The sequence below is a fragment of the Rhincodon typus genome, chromosome 13 (assembly GCF_021869965.1).
Source record: "Rhincodon typus isolate 14 chromosome 13, sRhiTyp1.1, whole genome shotgun sequence".
NCBI classification, from domain to species: domain Eukaryota; kingdom Metazoa; phylum Chordata; class Chondrichthyes; order Orectolobiformes; family Rhincodontidae; genus Rhincodon; species Rhincodon typus.
In genome coordinates, this window is record NC_063344.1 from 57,072,650 (window position 1) to 57,094,955 (window position 22,306).

The following is a 22,306-nucleotide window of genomic DNA, read 5'->3' on the forward strand; positions in this document are numbered from 1 at the left end:
CTGGAGTTAACCTTATAAGGTTAACAAAAACATTTCTGAAACAGTTGCTCACTAACAAAATAAGCATTTTTAATTGTGATATAACTGGAACTGCCTCTGCAGCTCTGTACAAAAGCAAAATGCAGTGGATGTAGGCAAGCTGAAATATAAAGAAAAATTGCAAGGATCTCTCAATAGCAACTGTGGAAAGAGAAACAGTTCACATTGAGATGCCTCCCGTCAAAACTGGTGTGATTGAAGGTCATTGGTCAGAAATATTAACTGTTACTCTCTCCACAGATGCTACTAGAACTGCTGAACATTTCCAGTATTTTCTGCATTTTTGACTCTATTTTTGAGGATCCTGATCTTCTTTCTTTTCACTGCAAACACATGCAAAGAAGCAGCCCCAGGGACATACTGACTGGCCCAATTGTGCTCTTACTGTTTTTCCACAGGTAAAGATTTTTGTGGGGGAAAGTTGCTGCTGAAAGTTGACAACTTAAGGCAAAATGCTGTAAGGGAAAGATCGTGGAAAATAATCTCAATGTTGCATTAAAAACTATTGAACAATTCAGTTTTAGTTAAGTGCAATAACACACATATATGGAGGTTACATATTATTTACAACATGATGTCCAAGCAGTATTCAATGTGGCATTTGTTCTGAATTTAACTTTCAGACATACTAATCAGTGAAACATGCACTTTATTGAGCGTGCTATAGCGCTCCATGATTATGGCTTGTCATAAAGGGATATCTGTGGTGGGCAAATGGAACAGTGTCTGGAGCCAAAACGGCATCCAGCTTTTCTCCAGGGATAATTGAACAGTGAATGAGGTTTACAATTTGGCTGTAAAGTTTACTGGAATCCTAATATATGCAATGGGTTCAGTAAAGCAGATTGCTTAGCACTGAACTTACATAACAGAATTGGTTCTAGCTCTGTCCTGACTGGCATGAACTTGCAAATTGAATAGCTTTGTCAGGTATGCTTAAGTATATTCCCCTTCATTCAGACAATCCTTTCTTCACCATCAAGGATATCTCACTTGTGTGACAGGGCTGGATTATTTCTGCTGTTGATGTTGTCTCCATAACTGCTTGGTTAACACATTCAAAAGGTAGAATTTGATTATTATGCCCACAGAATAGTCAACAGCAAACAGAAGAGAGCTTTAATCTAAGGGTAGTCCTGCTGGACAACTATGATATTTCCTGACAAGGAGCCAATGCTGTAGTTTTCCGATTGCTGAAAGCTTTATGACATCAGTATGTGCAATGGTTGAGATTTGCATACTTTTCTCTGAAGATAGTAATTTGACTAAAATATAATTTGAAATAAACGTGTGACAAGTAACAGGGTAGAGCAATAATAAATCTGAAGATCTCAACTCCATCAGGATTGAATGCATTAGTCAGTGCTTCAGTAAGTGTATGGTCCATTGGGTCTATGTCTGAGAGTTAAATGTAGCATAAAGACCACATGGTATTTGCTTTGAATATAGAATTTAGAACATCATATTAGAAACACAAACAAGAGATCGAGTACATAAGAACAGACACTGGAGTTGGCTACACACCTTATTGAGACTGCTCCATACTCAATATGATTATGGATTATCTTCAGCTCCAGCTGTGCTGACCCACCCATTTCCCAATCCTTGGATTCCCTGACAGACCAAGTTAGCTTTCAGTATATTCAATGATAGAGTATCCACAACCATCTAGGCTAGAAGAAGTGCTGTGACCTCTCGTGTTTGTTCTATCATTAAAGAGTTTTGGATAAAAATATAGGTGGTTTGATTAGTAGGTTAGCAGACAACATGAAAATTGGTGGAATTGTGGATAGTGAGTAATGTTGTCAAAGGATATAGCAGGAAATAGATCAGTTGGAAAGTTGGGTGGAGAAATGGCAGATGAAGTTTAATATGGACAAGTATGAGATGATGCATTTTGGGAGATCAAATACAAGAGGAAAGTGTACAGTAAATGGCAGGACTGTTAGGAGCATTGGTATACAGAGGGATCTTGGGGTGCAAGTCCATAGTTCCTTGAAAGTGCCAACACAAGTGGATGAGCTGGTAAACAAAATATACTCCATGTTTACCTTCATTAGTCAGGGCATTGAGTATAAAACTGGGCAAGTCATATTGCAGCTGTGTAAAACTTTGGTTACGTTTCATTTTAGACTATTGTGTATGGTTCTGGTCACCACTCGTGAGGAAGGATGTGAAGGCTTTAGAGAGGGTGCAATAGGGGTTTACCAGGATGTTGCCTGGATTGGAGTGTATTAAGTATAAGCATAGTTGGGCAAACTTGATTGCTTTTGCTAGACTGTCAGAGGCTGCAGGACAACTAGATAGAAGTATATAAAATTACGAGGGACATGGAAAGGCTGGATATTTGGAGTCATTTTCCCCACACTGGAAATGTCAAATATTAGGGGGCATAGGTTTAAGGTGAGAGGAGGAAATTTCAAAGAATATGCAGAGGGCGATGGGTACCTGGGACATGCTGCCAGGGAGTTGGTAGAAGCAGATACGATAGCAACACTTAAGGGGCATTTAGACAGACACATGAACTGGCAGAGAATAGTGGGATATAGACCATATGCAGGCAGATGGGATTAATTTAGGATGGCATCATGGTCAGCGCAGAGGGCTAAAGGGCCTGTTCCTGTGCTTTACTGCTCTAAGTTAAGTGAATTACTCTGGAATTTTTCACACTGGGTAAAAATATCCAGCAATGATTACTTTGTAACCATACCAGAGAACTTGTTTCCTAATAGACCAATATGGTTACATTTACAGCGGCTATTGTATGTGTTTTTGCAACTAGGGAGAGGATCTTTAGGGTCCATCTCCAGTTACATTTAAAGTTTAGAGTGGTAAAGAGGTAAAGTGATGTGCGCTGCAGACATATAGGCTGGCGATACCCAATATAACTGGAATTGTGTGCCACTTCTGTTTTCTCTCTTTTTGCCTTTTCCCACGTGAATAAAGTTAAAATTCTATTGTCAGTGATGTGCATGCAAAATATATTTGATTTAGTTATCAGCTGACAATTCTGCATTGATGAGTGACCTATGAAAGAATTTCCAGTTCAAACAGCAAAACTCAGCATAATGGCCACAACTTTCCTGCCCAATTCTATTGCCATCCCCATAAGACTTAGTGCACTAAGGCAGAATGGAGTTTTTAAATTTCACTTGTAAATATTTCACATTGCATTAGTTTCACCTTATTCCTGTGTATGTCATTATTATTTATTGAAACTAACTAAATATACTCTAAATGTACTGGCATGCCTCATAATTGGCTTGCATTAATGGTTTCAGAGGAGTTAAGGACATTGCCTTTATTGTTGAAGAAACAACGTGTTTTTGTGACAGAGAGGGTAATTGTAATGTTGTAGATGAACACAAAGCTGTGTAAGATCTCGGTCAGCCAATATTTGAAGATGGACACCTATTTGGGCAGTCCTGACACTGCCCTCTAGGTTCCTTATATTCTTACCTTTACTGACTGACCACACTAACATTCCCCTCCGTCCCAAATCTAGGACATCAGGCCATTTGGACTTCTCTCTTCCACGGTCTGGCTCCACACCAAAACTCCTTTACCAGTGACTCGTCCTTGCCAGTCCAAAATTTCTACACAAGAGCTAATTCTCTTGCTTTCTTCACTTGTGCTGTAGACTTTAACAAGGAATACTGCTTAGCTTACACAGAAGAACACAAATCCAACTGGAGGATGCTTCCTTTAAACAAACATGAGTCAGGTACCATTATATTCTCATGTGCACAGATTTTATCTTGAAGATAGGACTGTATTAAAAGTTGTTTGAGCCTAGTTGGTACTCACAGCATACAAATGTATTACAGATTTGAACCACTCATATAACCTGCATTATTTTCAATGCTACAAACACATCAGTTACTATATTGCTGCATCTCAGCCTGCCATCAGAATACTGGAATTTTGCATCAAGCCTAATTAAGTCACCCACACACATCACCCTGTCTTGTGAATTCGATAAACTTACTATCATTCAAGTTTTCCTCATGTCATGCTTGGATCTGCTGTACAGCTGAATGCACCAACTTACTGCGCCACAGAGATGGGTGCCAAAGTAACAAAGCCCTTCATCCCTTGGTGGTTTCAAACCACCAACAATTCTGCTCTCCCTGCTATGGGAAGGATGTTGTGAAACTAGAAAGGATTCAGAAAAGATTTACAAGAATGTTGTCAGGGTTGGAGGGTTTGAGCCATAGGGAGAAGGTGAATAGGCTGGTGCTGTTTTCCCTCGAGCATCAGGGGCTGAGGGGTGACCTTACAGAGGTTTATAAAATCATGAGGGGCATAGATAGGGTGAATAGCCAAGGTGTTTTCCGCAGGGTAGCGGAGTCCAAAACTAGAGGGCATAGGTTTAAGGTTTGAGGGGAAAGATTTCAAAGGGACCTAAGGGGCAACATTTTCACACAAATGGTGGTGTGTGTATGGAATGAGCTGCCAGAGGAAGTGGTGGAGGCTGGTACAATTACAACATGTAAAAGTTATCTGGATGGGTATATGAATAAGAAGGCTTTAGAGGGACATGGGCCAAATCCTGGCAAATGGGACTAGATTTAGTTTAGGATAACTGGTCGGCATGGATGAGTTGGACCAAAGGGTCGGTTTCCATGCTTTACAGCTCTATGACCATATGCTGTGGATAAGCAATTGTTTGCTATTATTAGTCAACAAATCCATCATTGCAACCAGTGAATACCAGGGTGGTAAAAACTGAATGAGATGAATCTTGATATTGTTTTCTCTGGTAATTGCTATGAGTACTGTAGTGGTAAGTTAAGCTTGGGCTTCAATGCGCTGCGTTATAATGTTACAGAGAGGTTCACATCAGCACTATGGAAAGATTCTACTCTTGCCAAGAGGAAGGCAGGTCCGGAGGAAATCAAGATAATCAGAGGGATTCGCAGCCTGACTGGTCCGGAGACGCTTTCTTGACATTACTGTAATAAGGAAACAACATATGCTGCTTTGATGCTAATCATGGTTTACTGCACAAATTATTCTAGATGAGAAAATTATGCTTTTTATATTTGAAGGCATAGATGAGTTTTGTACATTTGTCTATACAGCCATTTCCATCAATGCTTTATTCACACTAGATTATTGCTGCATAAAACTTACCGCACATGCTAATAACGTCATTTCCCATATATCAACTCCCATATGTCCCAAATATCATCTCATTCAGTTTTTACCACCCTGGTATTCACTGGTTGGAATGATGGATTTGTTGACTAATAATAGCAAACAATTGCTTATCCACAGTATATGGTCATAGAGCTGTAAAGCATGGAAACCAACCCTTTGGTCCAACTCATCCATGCCGACCAGTTATCCTAAATTAAATCTAGTCCCATTTGCCAGGATTTGGCCCATGTCCCTCTAAAGCCTTCTTATTCATATACCCATCCAGATACCCTTTACATGTTGTAATTGTACCAGCCTCCACCACTTCCTCTGGCAGCTCATTCCATACACACACCACCATCTGTGTGAAAATGTTGCCCCTTAGGTCCCTTTGAAATCTTTCCCCTCACACCTTAAACCTATGCCCTCTGTTAAACTGACTACTCAGAGAGGTGTACACTGCTATCTCTCATTATAAATATGCTTTGATCCTTTATTCAATAGTTACCAGATTGTGTTTATAATGCAATGTATGTATGTATTCATGAATCATGTACCTTTGTATACAATATGTGTGTGCATGAGGACACGTTTAATTATTTGTAGGTGAATGACGAGTTATAAGAGTCTGTAACAGTCAAAAAGAGTAAGGACATTTAAAATCATGGTTTGTACTTAAGAAAAAAAAAAATGGATGGGGTTGGCCTGATACAAGTCATAAGAAAGAATTGATATTCATGTTAAAATTCTTATCAAACAGCTGTCTTATCTGCTAAAAATATGACGAATGTCAAAGCACTTGACAGAGATTACCTTGATTGGACATTTGCAAGCAATTCTAGGCAGTGACGCAAACCTCACAGATTTTGGCAAATGTGAATGCCTGTGGTAAGGTTACACTTTATTAACAAAACAAGATACAGCTTGTAAAACAGACTCCTTGCAGCCTTGGCACAGAGATGAAAAGCTAATTTCTTTCCCTCATGCTGACAGTGGCGCAGAAATGGGTCTGGACTTTGAAGTTCTAACATGCAGGAGTTGGCTGGCAAGGCTGATGACAGCCAGAACACATAGGAATTGAAACTAAAATCAATGAAATCAGATTCAAATTATCCAAACTCATGAAGTATGAGATGAGATCAGCAAATGATTAAAGCACACAAAAAAATCTCGGCACAGGTTAGTTTTCCAACATCAAATTTTTGTCTGTTGTTTTCACCTCATCCCAACATTGTGGCAAATTCTAGTTTAGGCCTTTTATCAAACGGGTGAGTTTTCTTACATCATTAGTGATAAAGGAGACATGTTCTCAAGAGGCCGGGAGAACTCAGAATGACAACTTTCTTCTCAAAGATGGAAGTATAAAGACTTGAGTAAGCAAAACAAAAAAAACCACAATTTCTTTACTTTCCCCATGTGAAAACAGTGGCCCAACACTGGAGTGATTTACCATAGTTTATTACAATGTCTGTGATGGTGCGGGGGGAGGTTTGCCACTGATAGACACCATATTGGATTACATACACCCTCTGCACACTCAGGAAGAAATTTAATATAGCTCATCGTGGCAGGAAACATGGTGACCGAGCTCAGAACATTTCAGTCAAGGTGGGAAAAGTTAATGCAAAGATCTGAACTGCTCACGGTGGGACCTCAGTCAGGATCATTCATGATTTCACTCGATACCAAATATCCCTGAGCAGTTTAATGGCGGCTCTGCGATTTAATGGGATTTGTGCTGCTCTCCTGTGCCTCCTGAAGGTTGCTTAGGAAACCAGTCAGATTTGCCCAAGAGATAGTAGGAACTGCAGATGCTGGAGAAAGCCTTCCTGCTCCTCTGATGCTGCTTGGCCTGCTGTGTTCATCCAGCTCTACACCTTGTTATCTCAGAGTTGCCCAAGGCTTGCAGAGGTGGGCTACAATTTTCGCAGACACATTTGATCCCAATCAAATAACTAGGCATTGGGAAACATAGCACTGAAAGCCATGATTTCATTAAATGGTGGCGCAGATTCGATGGGCTGAATGGCCTGCCTCTGCTCCTATATTTTACAGTCTTAAGGAAAGCCACTTTCCTGTCCTCGCCTTTGGCCACTCCCTACCATGACTGCCCCAAAACCCCTATCCTGCTCCTCTTACTGGCATTCAGGGATCCAGGAACAATTCCGTGTTGGTGTCCTAACAGCATTATTGATAGCAACCACTGTTTCCAGTTCACTGCAGACAATACTGCTGATTATTATGCAGCTCTTGGAGATGAAATTTCTGCCTTTGGGTCCTAGCCCCTGACAAAATTCTGATACTGGCCAGGTAAGCATCTGATGGGCACTTTGTTTCACTTCTGTGGGGGAGGCCCTCAATAAAACTGTGCTCCCTCCAGTGAGCAAGACACCTGCCGCCCATTTTAAATACCAGCCCGAAGTCGGGACAACAGGCAAAATTCCTTGAATGCCGTCAAACTGGATGAGCGTTTAGGGTCGGGGTAATGGATTGCTCCCAGATGGACTGCAATGGTTGAAGAAGGGCAGCTCACCACCACCTTCTTGAGGCCAGGTCGAGATGGACAGCTAATGTGGGCTTTCCTGTCACTGTCACGTCCCTTGAAAGAATAAAAGAAAACTACACCAGTTCTTCCACCCCAAGTGAATGAACCCCCCAACCCCGAATCCGCCCAAAAGCCCCAGTAACACCACAGCAGCCAATTTCCGGTCTCTGTAAGAGGTGCAGAAATAGACTGGGTCCAGATTCTGCCTCAAGCCGTAGACCTTCGTGTCTGGGTAAAATCCAACTGGTACAGCTTCCATGCCAGAAGAAAAACTGATGGTCAGCAATGTTTGCAAAAGAGAATTAATTTCAATGGGGACTATCCGGTTGTATAATGCCAATATAAATAATAAACACTGAACAAAATCAGAAGTTGGAACCACAACAAATTACAACATTTGGAGTTTTGATATTATTGCCATGTCTGGTTTTAATCGTTGTCCTTAAGTAAATATGAACAAACCAGAAGTCTGTCAAGTATGTACGCACTAATCAACAAACCAATGTGGTGACATATGCACTAATGTGGCACAAATGAATGCACAATTAAATGTTAATCTGATGCTCATTGTTAATTAGTCACCAATTGAGCAACAAATTCAATATTAGACACTAACTTGCTAATCACTTACTAAATGTCAAATGTAGATTGATCAAAAATAATTTTAGTGTTGTATGTGGTGTACACCATTAATAGCATCAATGCATCTTGGTCATTTAAATTGAAAATCAAATCTGACTTACACTGTAGAGATTTTTTTGTTGCTTTACATCACTATGGCAATATATTTTGTATCGTTGGAAGATGCAGATCTGTTTTGATTTACAGACACCTGCTAGAAATCCAATAAGAATAAATCAGAGATATTTAAAGAATAAAAATAGTTACTATTTCATATTTGTAATGATCTGTAAACACTAGACTGTGTATTACTTGCAATATCCGATGGGAAACAGTTCCTGACATACTGATAGTGCTTTCAAAAATAAAGTGAGGGAATGGGACTGACTCAATCACTTGGCAAAGAGTCAGTATAGACCCGACAGGTGAAATGGTCTTCTTCTGTGCTGTAATAATGGCTCTAATGACTGTAACTATGTTGAGCATTGCTAATGGTTCAGTAGGTCTCAGTATGTGTTGTTGTCATAATAACTCCCCATCAGCACCAAGAAACGTTCTACCCTTCGTATTCCAAACCTATAAAAGACGTGTTTTTGTCACTTGAAAATGCAGGCCAGTGCAATTTTTTTTTTTTTGGTCTGGAATTCATTTCTGGAAGTGGTGGTAGAAGCAAATTCAACACATTCATTAAAAGGGAACTGAATAAATAGCTGAAAAGGACAATTTTGCAGGACTTTAGGCAAAAAGCAGGGGAGTTGGAACTACAGAGGTGGCTAATTATTGACAAGTACAAGATCAAAAGCTTTGACTTCATGTCTCTTCTGAATGATGAATGAGACAGCTCTTTCAAGCAGCCAGAACAGGCAATCTGGACCAAATGGCCTCCTTGCAGTATGACATCATTTTTTATTTATTTTAAATAGATACAACTCCAGTCCGTACCTTCGTGCAAAATACATTCATAAATGTATAAAGAATATTTGATACAAGATGAATTGCAAATTTTAAACCCAAAATCAATTGCAAATTTTAAACCTAAGATCAATAACATTTTCATTATCCAAAGCTATTAAAGGTATGGGACAAAGAGGTTCATGTGGAGCTAGGTCAGAGAGGAGATATGATTTCATTCACCGGTGATATACGTTCAAATAGCTAAATGGTACATTCCTGTTTTTAAGTTCCTGTGAGATATCTAGAGCGAGGCAATAGATTTCTCATGAACCATTATGCACAAAGTTTCACCTTGAAAACACAAGCATGACTTGAAATTATTTTTGCACCGTCTGATTGGAATATCAACCATCCGCTGAAGTATGCTACAGATCATGCTTTGCAATGAGATAACAAGGTGTAGAGCTGGACGAACACAGCAGGCCAAGCAGCATCAGAAGAGCAGGAAATGACCTGTTTTTAGTGAAGGACTTCTATTGTTATATCTTACACGGTAATTTGTACATCTTGCACTTGGGATTTTGTTGAATACATGCCTTGTTATACATGCTCAGCTTTCTAAACTTAAGACCAAAGGCAATCTGCACAGAAATTGGATCTAGTTGGATTGAAGAGGAGCTGATTATTTGAGTGTAAATAGCTTGAGTTGTCAAAGTAACAGTAACAGATATCAGTTTAAGATTGAAGATTGAACACATAATGCTATGACGGAGACAGCATGGGTGTGACAAATGCAAGGTAGGTAAATGGAAAACTGGAGAATAAGTCACACAAGCTGTTTTTGCACATCTGGTAGTGTTGAGACAGATTTGGGAATAACAGCTGCTCACTTTCATACTACAGCCATTATTGTGTAAAGTACCTGGAAAGTCAGGAATATGAAACCTATTGAAACAACATATGGGGTTTGAAAATATTGATAATAGTTTGGAGTAAAATTTGTGCTGCTTAGTGACTCAAAAAAGAGTAATGTATAATTAAGAGATAGTAGGAACTGCCGATGCTGGAGTCTGAGATAACAAGGTGTAGAGCTGGATGAACACAGCAGGCCAAGCAGCATCAGAGGAGCAGGAAAGCATTTTCTGAAGAAGGGTCCAGACCCGAAATGTCAGCTTTCTTGCTCCACTGATGCTGCCTGGCCTGCTGTGTTCATCCAGCTCTACACCTTGTAGTCTCAATGTATAATTAAGGTTTTCTCAAATATGAATAATGTTATTAAATATTTAGAGAGAATCTGATAATTACAGCTGATTGTTAATTGTGAATTCAACTAGAGAGTAATGCTGCTTGTATATTTCTGGCTCCAGGTCTGAGTCATAGTCATAGAGTCATACAGCACGGAAACAAATCCTTTGGTCCAACGCATCCATGCCAAGCATAATCCTAAACTAAACTTGTCCCACCTGCCTGCTCCTGGCCCATATCCTCCAAACCTTTTCTAATCATGTACTCATCCAAATGTCTTTTAGACATTGTAACTATGCCCACATCCATCACTTCCTCAGGTAATACATTCCACACTTGGACCACCCTCTGTGTAAAACATCTGCCCCTCACATCTTCGTGAAAATCTCTCCTCTCACCTTATAAAGGCCCCCTAGTCTTGAAATCCTCCCATCCTAGGGAAAAGACAACTACCAAAGGCCTCAGCATTTCACTTTTCCCAGCTTGCATTGACTCAGTGCTTGCTCCTGGAAGTCATGGGTTCAAGCCCACTCCTAAAACTGGAGTAATCCACAATGATTATTACTGAGGTTGTGCCACATTGTAGGAGTCATCATCTTTCCACATAAAACATTAAGCCATTTCTGATGAAGGGTCCCAACCCTAAAAGTCAGCTTTCCTGCTCCTCTGATGCTGCCTGGCCTGCTGTGTTCCTCCAGCTCCAAACTGTGTTATATCTAAGCCAAGATCATGTTTGTTTTCTAAGGTGGGCATAAAATGTTTCGTTGAACTATTCAAAGAGGAGCAAAGGATTTTTCTTGTACGCTGCCCAATACTTATCCCTTAACCAACATCACTATAATGAAAAACAAAACCGAAGATCTGTGGATACTGAAAATCCAAAACAAAAACAGAAATTACTTGAGAAACTCAGCATTGTCTGGTAGCATCTGCCACTATAACGGACTACTACAGTTTGTGAAAACTTGGTTGGTGTGAACTGCCTGTTAGCTTTCCTGATATTACAAAATAATATACAAAATATTTAAATAGGGGAGGCAGTAGCTTAGTGATAATGTCATTAAATTAGTAATGTAGAACCCCAGGCCAAAGTTATGGGGTCATGCCATCATGGCAGTTGTGAAATTTGAATTCAATACATATCTGAAAGCTAGCCTAATAGTGACCATATATCTACTGCTGATTGTCCCTTCTGCTTCACTAATGTCCTTTAGGAAATTTGCTGTCCTCAGCTGATCTGGCCGATAAACAGAAAGATGGTTGACACTTAACTCCCCTCTGGGTAATTAGGAATGGATGATAAATGGTGGTCCAGACTGTGACACCCATATCCATTCAGTTTTTTTAAAAATAAAGTGACTAAACCTCAAAACCCCACAATCCCTGCCTCTGATTGGCACAAAATTGTGGAGATTGAAGGCCTCTCCCAAACAATCAGACAGGTCACACTGGGACCCAGTTGGCAAACCAGCTACTTTGTATTTTAGCTGGGAAGGCTGGTAATTGGGCAGTGAGAGTTGGGGCCCTTCAGTGACGATTCATTCACTTCTTAGGGCCCTTAACTGGTGGCAAGTCAAGAAGCTCCCCAATAGATCTCACCATGCTGGTGAGAAGGGCAGAGTCATTTATGCCACATCCTGGGAGGGGAAAATCATGCCTATGGTTTAATCAATTGCATTAAATCAAATGTAGGAGTGAGTGCCAACATTGCTCAAAATAGCAGTGATGAAAATAGGAGATAAAAAGAGAGCTATTCGCATTGAAGTATGGGCCTTATGTCTTATTTCTTTGTGACTTCAGGATATTTGACAACCCTATGACTATTTTGTCAAATTAAGTGAGAAAATATCTCTAAATATCATGGAGATAAATTTCATAGACATCAACACACATTTACAGCTTTGAGAGAAACTGTGAGGTGCTATTTTCAAAATTATCCAAGACTGAAAATAAACTCCAAATAGAATTTTGCTACATGCTTGAGGCGCTCAGTAAAAGATGTTCCTCCATGCTCAAAAACTCAGGCATATCCGATTAAAATCTCAGATATCAATTCTGCATTTGGAAATCTATTGATGTCGACCACTGGCCCACTGAGGATGTTTGTGTACATCATAAATCACAGTGAAGTTGATGTTTATAACTTTCAAACAAGATGACAAATAAATTAATAGTGAGAAATAGCTCTCTTACAGAAATATCATTTTGGGAGTAAAGTTCTGTGATAGCAACGGGCAGCTTACACTACTAAGAAAATCAAATTTGCATCTCACATACAACTCTGAACATAATGAAGTATCGCATAATCCATATCATTGAAACATTCCAAATAAACTTCATGAGCTCCCCAATTTACGAAGGTCCAACTTACAAATGTGATACCATGCAGGGGTATAATTTTAAAGATCCAACACTTGAACAGTTCCTGTACTTACGAACAGCTGCTTTACATTGTCCTGCATTGTTTTCTGAATTGTGTACAATTTGACTTGCAAACAGACGCCAGAATGGAACCTGTTTCCAACCCAGAGACTGCCTGTGTCAGATTTTCCCTCCCCATAGAAATGCATACAAATTACAACATTGCTACAGACCACTTGGCACATAAGTCTTTGTCAGGGTTTAATCCCTTTTCCTCTCCATTCAGTCTCATTTCCCGCATCCAACAGCTACCTTGCTTGATTCTGCATTTTCTAGTTCTTTTGTCATTCTCTTAAGCACATGGCTATCTAAAGTTTGGAACGAGCCCGAGTATTATTCCAATTGATGATTTCTTACTGAGTTCTCTTGAATTTGAAAATAGCTTTCAAAAACATTTTTAATCTTCAACCTTATTTGTGTTACCATCAGATACAGCAATCTACCTATGAGTAATGTGCATTGATTTTGCTACTGATAGTTTTCAAGGAGCATTAGGCTTACCCTCATATGTGCTGGAATTGCTTGTGATGGGCTCTGCATAAGGGAATAGGTGATTGAGGACAACGCAACTTAGAGGAGCAAAAGGATGAAGAGTACAACAACTGATAGTCATGAGAAGGTTCGCTGCCACTTTATACTGATAGGTGTCTGGTTTCATTGAGACTTGATTTTCATTTGAGCCATAAATAAGTTGGAAATCATAGCATATCAACAAAAGGAGGGCAGTTTAAAGGATAAATCTAGTCTCCTTTTGACATTATCAATTAACTTAAAAAAAAACTGGTGTCTTTATTTCCCATAACAAAGAGGGCTTACATGACTATTTTTATTAACTGCTTTTAAAATTCTTTCTCAATCCAGTTATCCAAAAGCAGTAGCATGGAGTCTGTACTAAACATTTATATCCTACTCAACTTTTGATTAACTTAAACCTCACAACAATAATCAGAAATGTTCCTATATTTTTCACATTATGGATTCCCAGCACAACAAAGACACTGTGGCATGATATGAGAACATTGTGATATGAGAACATTGTCATGTGATGAATTATAGTTAGGATATTTAGAGGTCATTTGGAATGGTGGTCAATTACTCCTCTGAAGATGAGAGGGGCAATCAATCTACTGCAGTTTCAGTTGATTATAGGAATACAGGAGCACTGCTCATTTCTTTGATACCGCCATTAAATTAGTCCTACTCACGAGCTTTTTCACTATATCCCTACAAGTGTTACCTTTTCAAATATTTAATTCCATTTTGAACATGACTATTGAGTCCACTTCCACTACCCTTTAATCCTGTGCATTCCAGATAATAAAAGGTTGTTGTGTAAAGCCTCAGCTCCTTTCCGGTTTTCATGCTAACTATCTCAAAATGGTGCCCTTCAGTTATTGAATAACCTGTTGATGGAAATAGTTTTTTTCTTATTTACCTTACCAAAAGTAACGATTTGGAACATTTTAAAATTGTCCCTTAATCCCTGCTCCATATAAGGATAACATTCCAAGCTTTGCTCTCTCCACATAACCATTGTCTCATAACCCTGACATCATTCTGGTGAATCTGTTCCATACCCTCTCCAAGACCTTAGCGTCCTTCTTAAAGTGCGGTGCCTAGAATTAGAAAAATGTCAGGGGAGGCCTAGCTAGTGATTTATAAGAGGTGTGAACTAATTTTCCTGCACCAAATAAATGTAACCGGAAATGAAAGAGACCTGGAAACAATACATTGTCCCAATGGTCTGTTGTGTGAAGGTGGAGAAACTAATCAGGTTAGAAAAAGAAAACAATATTGAAAATCAAAAAATGAGAAGTTTTCTTAGAAATAGGTTATAAAATTCAACTAGAATAAAGTATAACTGCTGCTCTTTAAGTCTCTTTGCATGACCTGTAGCATCAGATTTAACCTTTCATAAATAGATAGCTTACCACACAATCCCACATTAATGTCAAGATATAATAAGTTGTGATTTCACACAATTGGTTTCATCAAGTTTGATTAAATAATCTTCAAAATCACAAGATTAATATGAATGAGGGAAGTAATTTGACTGTCTTTTAGGTCATTCATTCAGAGAGATCCTACAGCTCTTCCCAACATCTCATTCCTGTTTAAATAACGCCAGTGTATTTACCTCCACTGCTGGGCTCAAAAATCCTATCGGAGTATTAAATCACTCTTTGTATAAAGAACAATTTCCAATCATCAGTCCCAATACATTTGGTCATTGTATTTTTCTTGTTTAAAACTGCCCTCTCTTGCCTTAATCTTGTAAGTTAAGTTGAAATAAATTTCCAGGTTTATCCTTACCCCATTTTTATACCTACATATATGCCAACAGTATTTTGTTTAAACCTGACCAGAAAACAAACAAACAAACAAACAAACAAACAGCCAGCAAAAACAGGCAAGGAAGGCTCTCAGATCAGAAGTACACATTATACAAACATTAAAAGCAGGTAAATTGTTCAATAACTGATGATAAATTGAACATTTAATATCCATACCATATACAAGATGGCATCTTGCAGTCTGATTCAATCTTGACACACTTGATTGTCTGAAAAGAAACCACAAAATAAAACACATGAGGAAACTTACTTTTGTTCGAGTTGCTAGCTGTAGCTGAAGGCAAAAACAAAATCAGCATATACCTAATTGAGCTTTAACTAGTCCCGCAAAAGGGGGAAGTGTACTCCTTTTGTATTACTGATGCAATTTCAGATATGGATGTGCCTTTTGGCTATTGCTTCAAATTAAAGATGCAATTTCGATATACATCAGACTGTTGAAATTAAAATATATTTATTTGTTACATTTTACACACTGTAGAAAACATTATCCCAGAAGCAGACTCCTCTGTTGTGCTGTAGAAATGCAGACTGGCAGGTGACCTAAATTTGTCCATTGAAGGAAGTAAATTCCTTGACCTAACATGGGCAAATGATGACTTTGATCCCTTTGTTCTCCATTGTAAAACCGCAATGTCTTGTTATTAAATACTAACATTAAATTCCTTGGCACACTATTCATTCAAAATATCTACCCTGTTAATGTTTTGTGTGTGCTAATACAGAATACATCCTGGTTATGTTGCCAGAATTCTTTAATTAAACAGAATTCCAAAACATTGGTTCAGGAGCATTGTTACATAACTCTCCTAATGAGTCACTAAATATTATCCATTGATTAGACATATCCCACGTGGAGCTGAGATCAAATATAATGCTATTAAACAAAGGTCAATGTGTGTTTTGTAGACATTACCATATTGAAGAAAAAAACTCACTCATGGAAACATTTCCTAAATTTTCACACCAATGACAAAATACCTTATAACGACAAATATTTTATTCCAAATCCACAATCCTTTATTTAAAATAAAATTCAAGGATAAAGAAGGTGCAATGGTCTTTATTATTTCCCCCTTGATATGACAGTTCCATGTGAATGAGTGCTTCAAAATTGAAGATATTGAAGCAGAGCCGAGATCCTTAACTGAAAGGGGAATTTTATCGAGCCACAAGTGCAAGAAACAGAGTGTGTGAGGTGATTTAAGAAGGCAGGATGCAAACTTCAGATTTCCTGATGATGGGATGAGATACAGAGATAAAGTCTGCAGCAAGTTTGCAGAGTGTTGAGCATTACACTGGCCTGTGGTAGGTTTGTACCTATAATATACTTGAATGATATCAATTTTTCAGTGTGAAACAGTTTTTAATAAAGTTGCATTCTCAGGATCAAATTAGCAGTGCATGAAAAATCACACGACAGATTATAGAGGGAGGGAACAAAGTATTGTTGAGAAGGTGATGAGGGCAAGAATGAAAGTGATAGGAGGAAGGTAATGGTTGAGACCAAACTTTACAATGACCAATTCTGTATTGTTGCCAGAAAAACATGCAGAGTTAGAAATGGAGATCATTGCGGGAGATGCCCAGGTGTGTAATGAGGTGGAGTTTTGGTTGTTGACAATAGAAATTGTTGGAAACCTCACTGAGCATCAGTTCATGGGTAAAATTTATAAATGAACATGTTCTCATTTCATAGTTCAGCAATTGAAGGTAGACTATATATATGGGTCTCATAGAATCCCTACAGTGTGGAAACAGGCCCTTTGGCCCAACCAGTCCACCCTGACCTTGGAGCATCCCACCCAGACCCATCCCCCTATAAACCTATAACCCACCTAAGCTACACATCCCTGAACACTACAGGCAATTTAGCATGGCCAATCTACCTAGCCTGCACATCTTTGGACTGTGGGAGGAAACCGGAGCACCCGGAGGAAACCCATGCAGACACGGGGAGAACGTGCAAATTCCACACAGACAGTTGCCCGACGGTGGAATCGAACCTGGGTCCCTAGCATTGTGAGGCAGCAGTGCGAACCACTGAGCCACCGTGCCACCCTGATCGCAAGTATTTGCAACATTGTCAGCTGATGGTAGCTTTCACCAATGATTAACTTTCACTGCTGCTTAGTCACACACATTTTGCCTGCATGCCTCCAGTTCTCAAATTTTAATAATAATTGTGAGAAACTGTGAAAAAGAGAGAAAGCAAAGTCAGCGCACAGTTCTGGTAATGATATCGCGAGCAACACACAACTGACAAAATCCCAGCCTGAATGTCAGCAGTGAAATTGTAACCACAGAAAGACATTTCAAATAACATTCCATTTGGCATATGTAATATACTTTAACCAAAAGTAAGGCTTCTGTTAATTATCTGGTGCTGCTTGTGGCCTGTTCTTTGTACTGCACGGTCCCTTTAAGATTGATACACATCCCTACATGTGCATATCTTAAAGGGACCACTTATTGTGTATGGTGTATTTGTGGCTACGCATTAAGTTCTGAACTGCAGCTCAGCAGTGCATGCACATCATTCACAGGGAATGTCGCGAAGAAAAAACTGATTTGTAGTTTAAAAAAAAATCACTAACTGAAAAACATTTAGAAGTAACTTATTTAGCTGACACATAAATAGGGATTACAGCCAACATAGTATCCTCTGTCAAGTCACAGAATCCCTACAGAGTAGAAGCAGGCCATTCAGCTCATCAAGTCTAAACTGATCCTCCAAAGAGCATCGCACCCAGACTAAATCCCCCCTACCTTACGCCTGCATTTCCCATGGCTGATCCACCTAGCCTGCACAATCCTGGGCATGATGGACAATTTAGCATGGCCAATCCACCTAACCTGCACATCTGTGAACAGTGGGAGGAAACTGGAGCACCTGGGAGGAAACTCACAGAGACATGGGGAGAATGTGCAAACTCCACACAATTGCCTGAGGCTTGAATCAAACCAGAGTCCCTGGCGTTGTGAGGCACCAATGCTAACCACTGAGCCATCATGCCGCCCTTGTAAATTTGGTCTAAATTTTGTGGCTGTAATTAGGGAGAAACTGTTAACACTTGCTGTCATTACTCCTCTGAAACAGACAGCCACATCTGGCATCCTCACGTACAGTAAAACGTGGAATTCTGGAGCATGCTGTCAGTGATTCACCACTGCTCCACAGTATATTATTGAAGTCCTTGTAGATGGAAAACAAATTAGAAATGATCGAGTTCACATGAACTTATACATTTTATACCATTACTCCTGCTGTAGAATGTCCAGAAAAATTTGTACCTTATTGAATAAGGAATAACCAGCCTTTTTAATGAAGTATTAAGCCATAATTGTTGCTGACAACCTCTAGCACCTGAGAAAACAACACAATTTTTGTGAAATATCTAATTTCTACATTCCATGATAAAAATCCTTAGTTTTTAAAATAATAAAAAATGTACTTTTTAAAACATTTACAATGTTTCTTCTTGTGTCTTAATTCCATGTATATATTCCAATCTTTATTTCACTTTCTGTAAAGTTATTTTTAAAAGTGAATGGTAAAACTTGTTTGTCACTTCCTAGTTTGCTGTCTGGGAGAATTCTTCAAAGTGATTGGCTGCTTAGCCTAGGTAATGATATTAGTATCCGCTTTGTAGAGCACCTGCACTCTGTTCACGACAAACGACAACACCTTCCATCGCGAACCATTTCAACTCCCCCTCCCACTCCCTGGGCAACATGTCCATCCTGGGCCTCCTCCAGTGTCACAGTGACGCCACCCGCAAACTGGTGGAGCAGCACCTCATATTCTGTCTCGGGAGCCTACAGCCCAATGGCCTAAATGTGGATTTTACCAGTTTCAAAATCTCCCCACTCCCGGTCTCATCCCATGACCAAACCTCCCTCTCATCCCCGCCTCCTTGACCTGACACAACTCGTCCATCTTCTCTCCCACCCTATCCGCTCCTCCCACCTCACTGACCAATCCCCACCCCTCCCTACGTGCACTCACCTATGACCATCTCACCTACCTTCCCCAGCCCCACCCCCCCTCTCTATTTATTTCTGAGCTCCACTCCCCAACACCAACCATTTCTGAAGAAGGGTCCCGACCCGAAACATCAACTTTCCTGCTCCTCTGATGCTGCCTGGTCTGCTGTGTTCCTCCAGCTTCACACGGTGTTATCTCTGACTCCAGCATCTGCAGTTCTTACTATCTTCGATATTAGTATTCTTGATGCCAGAGTTCCCCATAGCTGGTGCTGCGATGAAACTAATGTTGAAAGGAGAAATCCATGTCACAGAGTTTGCTAGCTCACTGTGAACAGCTTCATTTGATGTCAATGGAATACACCATCACTTCACCACTGATTTTCAATTCCAGGTCAATATTTCAGCTGCTTTCTCACTTCCCCCCACTGCTATTGTTAAATAGGATAATGTTGAGTTCACGCCTGTGATGGAACTACCCAACAATAGCCTGCAAGAGATACAAAATACGTTTTGGAAAAGACCAACTGTTCTCCTCTCCAGGTCAGCTACCTCTGGATTTACATCTGAACATGTGTTTAAACCTACAAAACTAAATCTCTAACATTCATCAGAATCCAATGTTGAGTTTAGAACCACAAAGCTGTGAAACATTGATATTTATTTAATGCCTTTCATTTTAAAAACACAGTTTGAAAAGGGAATGAGCAAGTTCCAACTATCTTTCAGAAGGGAATGAATAAGTTCATAGAATCCCTACAGTGTGGAAACAGGCCATCTGGTCCATTGAGACCACACCCACCCTCCGAACAACATCCCACCCAGAATCACCCCCCTACCTTATCCCTGTGACCCTGCATTACCCGCGGCTAACCCACCCAGCCTGCACATCCCTGGACACAATGGGCAATTCAGCATGGTCAATCCACCGAACCTGCACACCTTTGGACTGTGGGAGGAAACTAGAGCACCCGAGGGAAATCCGCGCAGACACGGGACAAATGTGCAAACTCCACACAGATAGTTGCCAACAGCTTGAATCAAACCCAGGTCTTTGATGTTGTGAGGCAGCAGTGCAAACCTCGGAGCCACAAAGGACAGCCAGTGGCCATAATCTATTTGGATTTCCAGAAGGCCTTTGACAAGGCGTTGCAGAGGAAGCTTCTGACTAAGATAAGAGCCCATGGTGTTAGGGACTAGAACACAAGAGCAGGGATATACTGCTGAGAATGGATAAGGCTCTAGTCGGATTGCATTTAGAATATTGTGAGCAGTTTTGGGCCCTGTATCTAAGAGAGGACGTGCTGGACTTGGAAGGGATCCAGAAAAGATTCACAAAAAAGTTCACTGGGTTGAAGGGCTGGTCACATGAGGAGAAGTTGAGGACTCTGGGTCTGTACTTGATGGAGTTTAGAAACATGAGGTGGGGGTGGAGGGGGTGAAATCACATTGAAACTTACAGAATACTGAGTTGCCTGGATAGAGAGTGGACATGGAAAAGATGTTTCGTCTAGAAGGAGAGACTAGGACTTGACGGCACAGGCTCAGAGTGAAAGGATGACCTTTTAGAATGGAGATGAGGAGGAACTTCTTCAGCCAGAGAGTGTGGTGAATCCATGGAACTCACTGTTACAGCAGGTTGTGGAAGACAAGTCATTGAGTGTGTTTAAGACAGAGGTAAACAGCTTTTTGATTAGGAAGAAGATCAAGAGTAATAGGGAGAAGGCAGGACAATGGGGTTGAGAACCATATTAGCCAAGATCAAATGGCAGAGCATGCGATGGGCTGAAATGGCCTAATTCTGCTCCTATATCTTATGTTCTTATAAGATTGCATTTAAATGGAGTACAGCACAGGCCTACATAGGCAAACTCTTAGACTCAGTGTTTCAAGTTGTTCTGTTGAGACTCTGGTCTGCATTTTAGATCAAACCAGCAAACATGGTGACTATTTCCTAAGACACTTACACTTCATTACTGTCAGATCCTGAGAAAACTGTTGATTTATAAAGATTGAAAATCTAAAAATAAATCAGTTTGTGCCACTGTAAGGGGAGTGAAGCAGCAGCAACTGGCTATTATCTAAAAAAGTATGGGCCTCCACCTGATAGTCAGAATCATAGATTAGATGGCTGTGTAAATACTAAATTACAGTATTATTGCTGTAGATAGCAGTAATGAATGCTTTATAAAATGTTGTTTTTCAGAATCCATCTGTAAAAAGCAGTTGTCTGCAAATTTCTACAACATGTTTTAATACCCGCGTTGAATGTTACAACTGTGTTGCAGATTGCAGACATACACAGAAGCATTGCCAGGTTGATCAGCACTGAAGTCTTTCAAGATTAGATGTAAAATTGAAGGGCCCATCCCCCTCCTCAGGTAAATGCGAAAGATCCCAAGGCACTAATCTTCCTGGTGTCCTGACTAATATTTGCCCATAGCAATATCAGTGAATCAGTTTATTTGGCTATTAGTACATTGCGGTTTGTAGAATCTTGCTGTATTCTTAAATCGACTTCAATATCTTTGACATTAAAATTATGATTACGCTTCAAAAGTATTTAATTGTCTGTAAAGTGTTTTGGAATGCCCTGAGTTTGTAGAACGCACTAAATTTTGGTTCTCCTTTCTGAATACTTGCTTTCATTTTTAGAATTATACTAAAATAATCAGGCATAACTTAGACTTTTCATATTTGTTGGAAGTTTGATAATGTTTTCAATTATAACCCACTGTGTGTTTGCTAGTCATGATTATTTTATAATCCACAACAGTCAACAAGAGCTTAATGCCTAGGTGAAAAATTCAACGAAGATGTAACAGATTGTAATTATGAAATACCAAAGTCATAATAAAGTTTTTTTTTAAATATAGAAATTCCACTGAGTTTGGGACATCTTTTGGGGACACAATTAGTAGAAAAGAAGTAAGATTTCAATACAGGTGAAATGAGGACTGTATCTTATTAGAAATGTTTAAAAATAAAGCAAATGCACTATTGCATGGTAAGTTTGTTTCAGGTGCTGTGGGCTAGCCTGTAAACTCAAACTATGTGA

General features: G+C 39.7%; 1 protein-coding gene across 2 annotated transcripts in view; it reads right to left on the reverse strand.

The window, feature by feature from the left end:
• The window catches only part of ppp2r3a (protein phosphatase 2, regulatory subunit B'', alpha), a 303,231-nt gene that overhangs the window by 204,056 nt on the left and 76,869 nt on the right, over positions 1-22,306 (reverse strand). For both annotated transcript variants that reach the window (XM_048604830.1, XM_048604829.1), the window contains exon 3: positions 15,418-15,470. The gene's annotated coding sequence lies outside the window, so the exon portion shown is untranslated. The remainder of the gene's footprint in view (positions 1-15,417; positions 15,471-22,306) is intronic.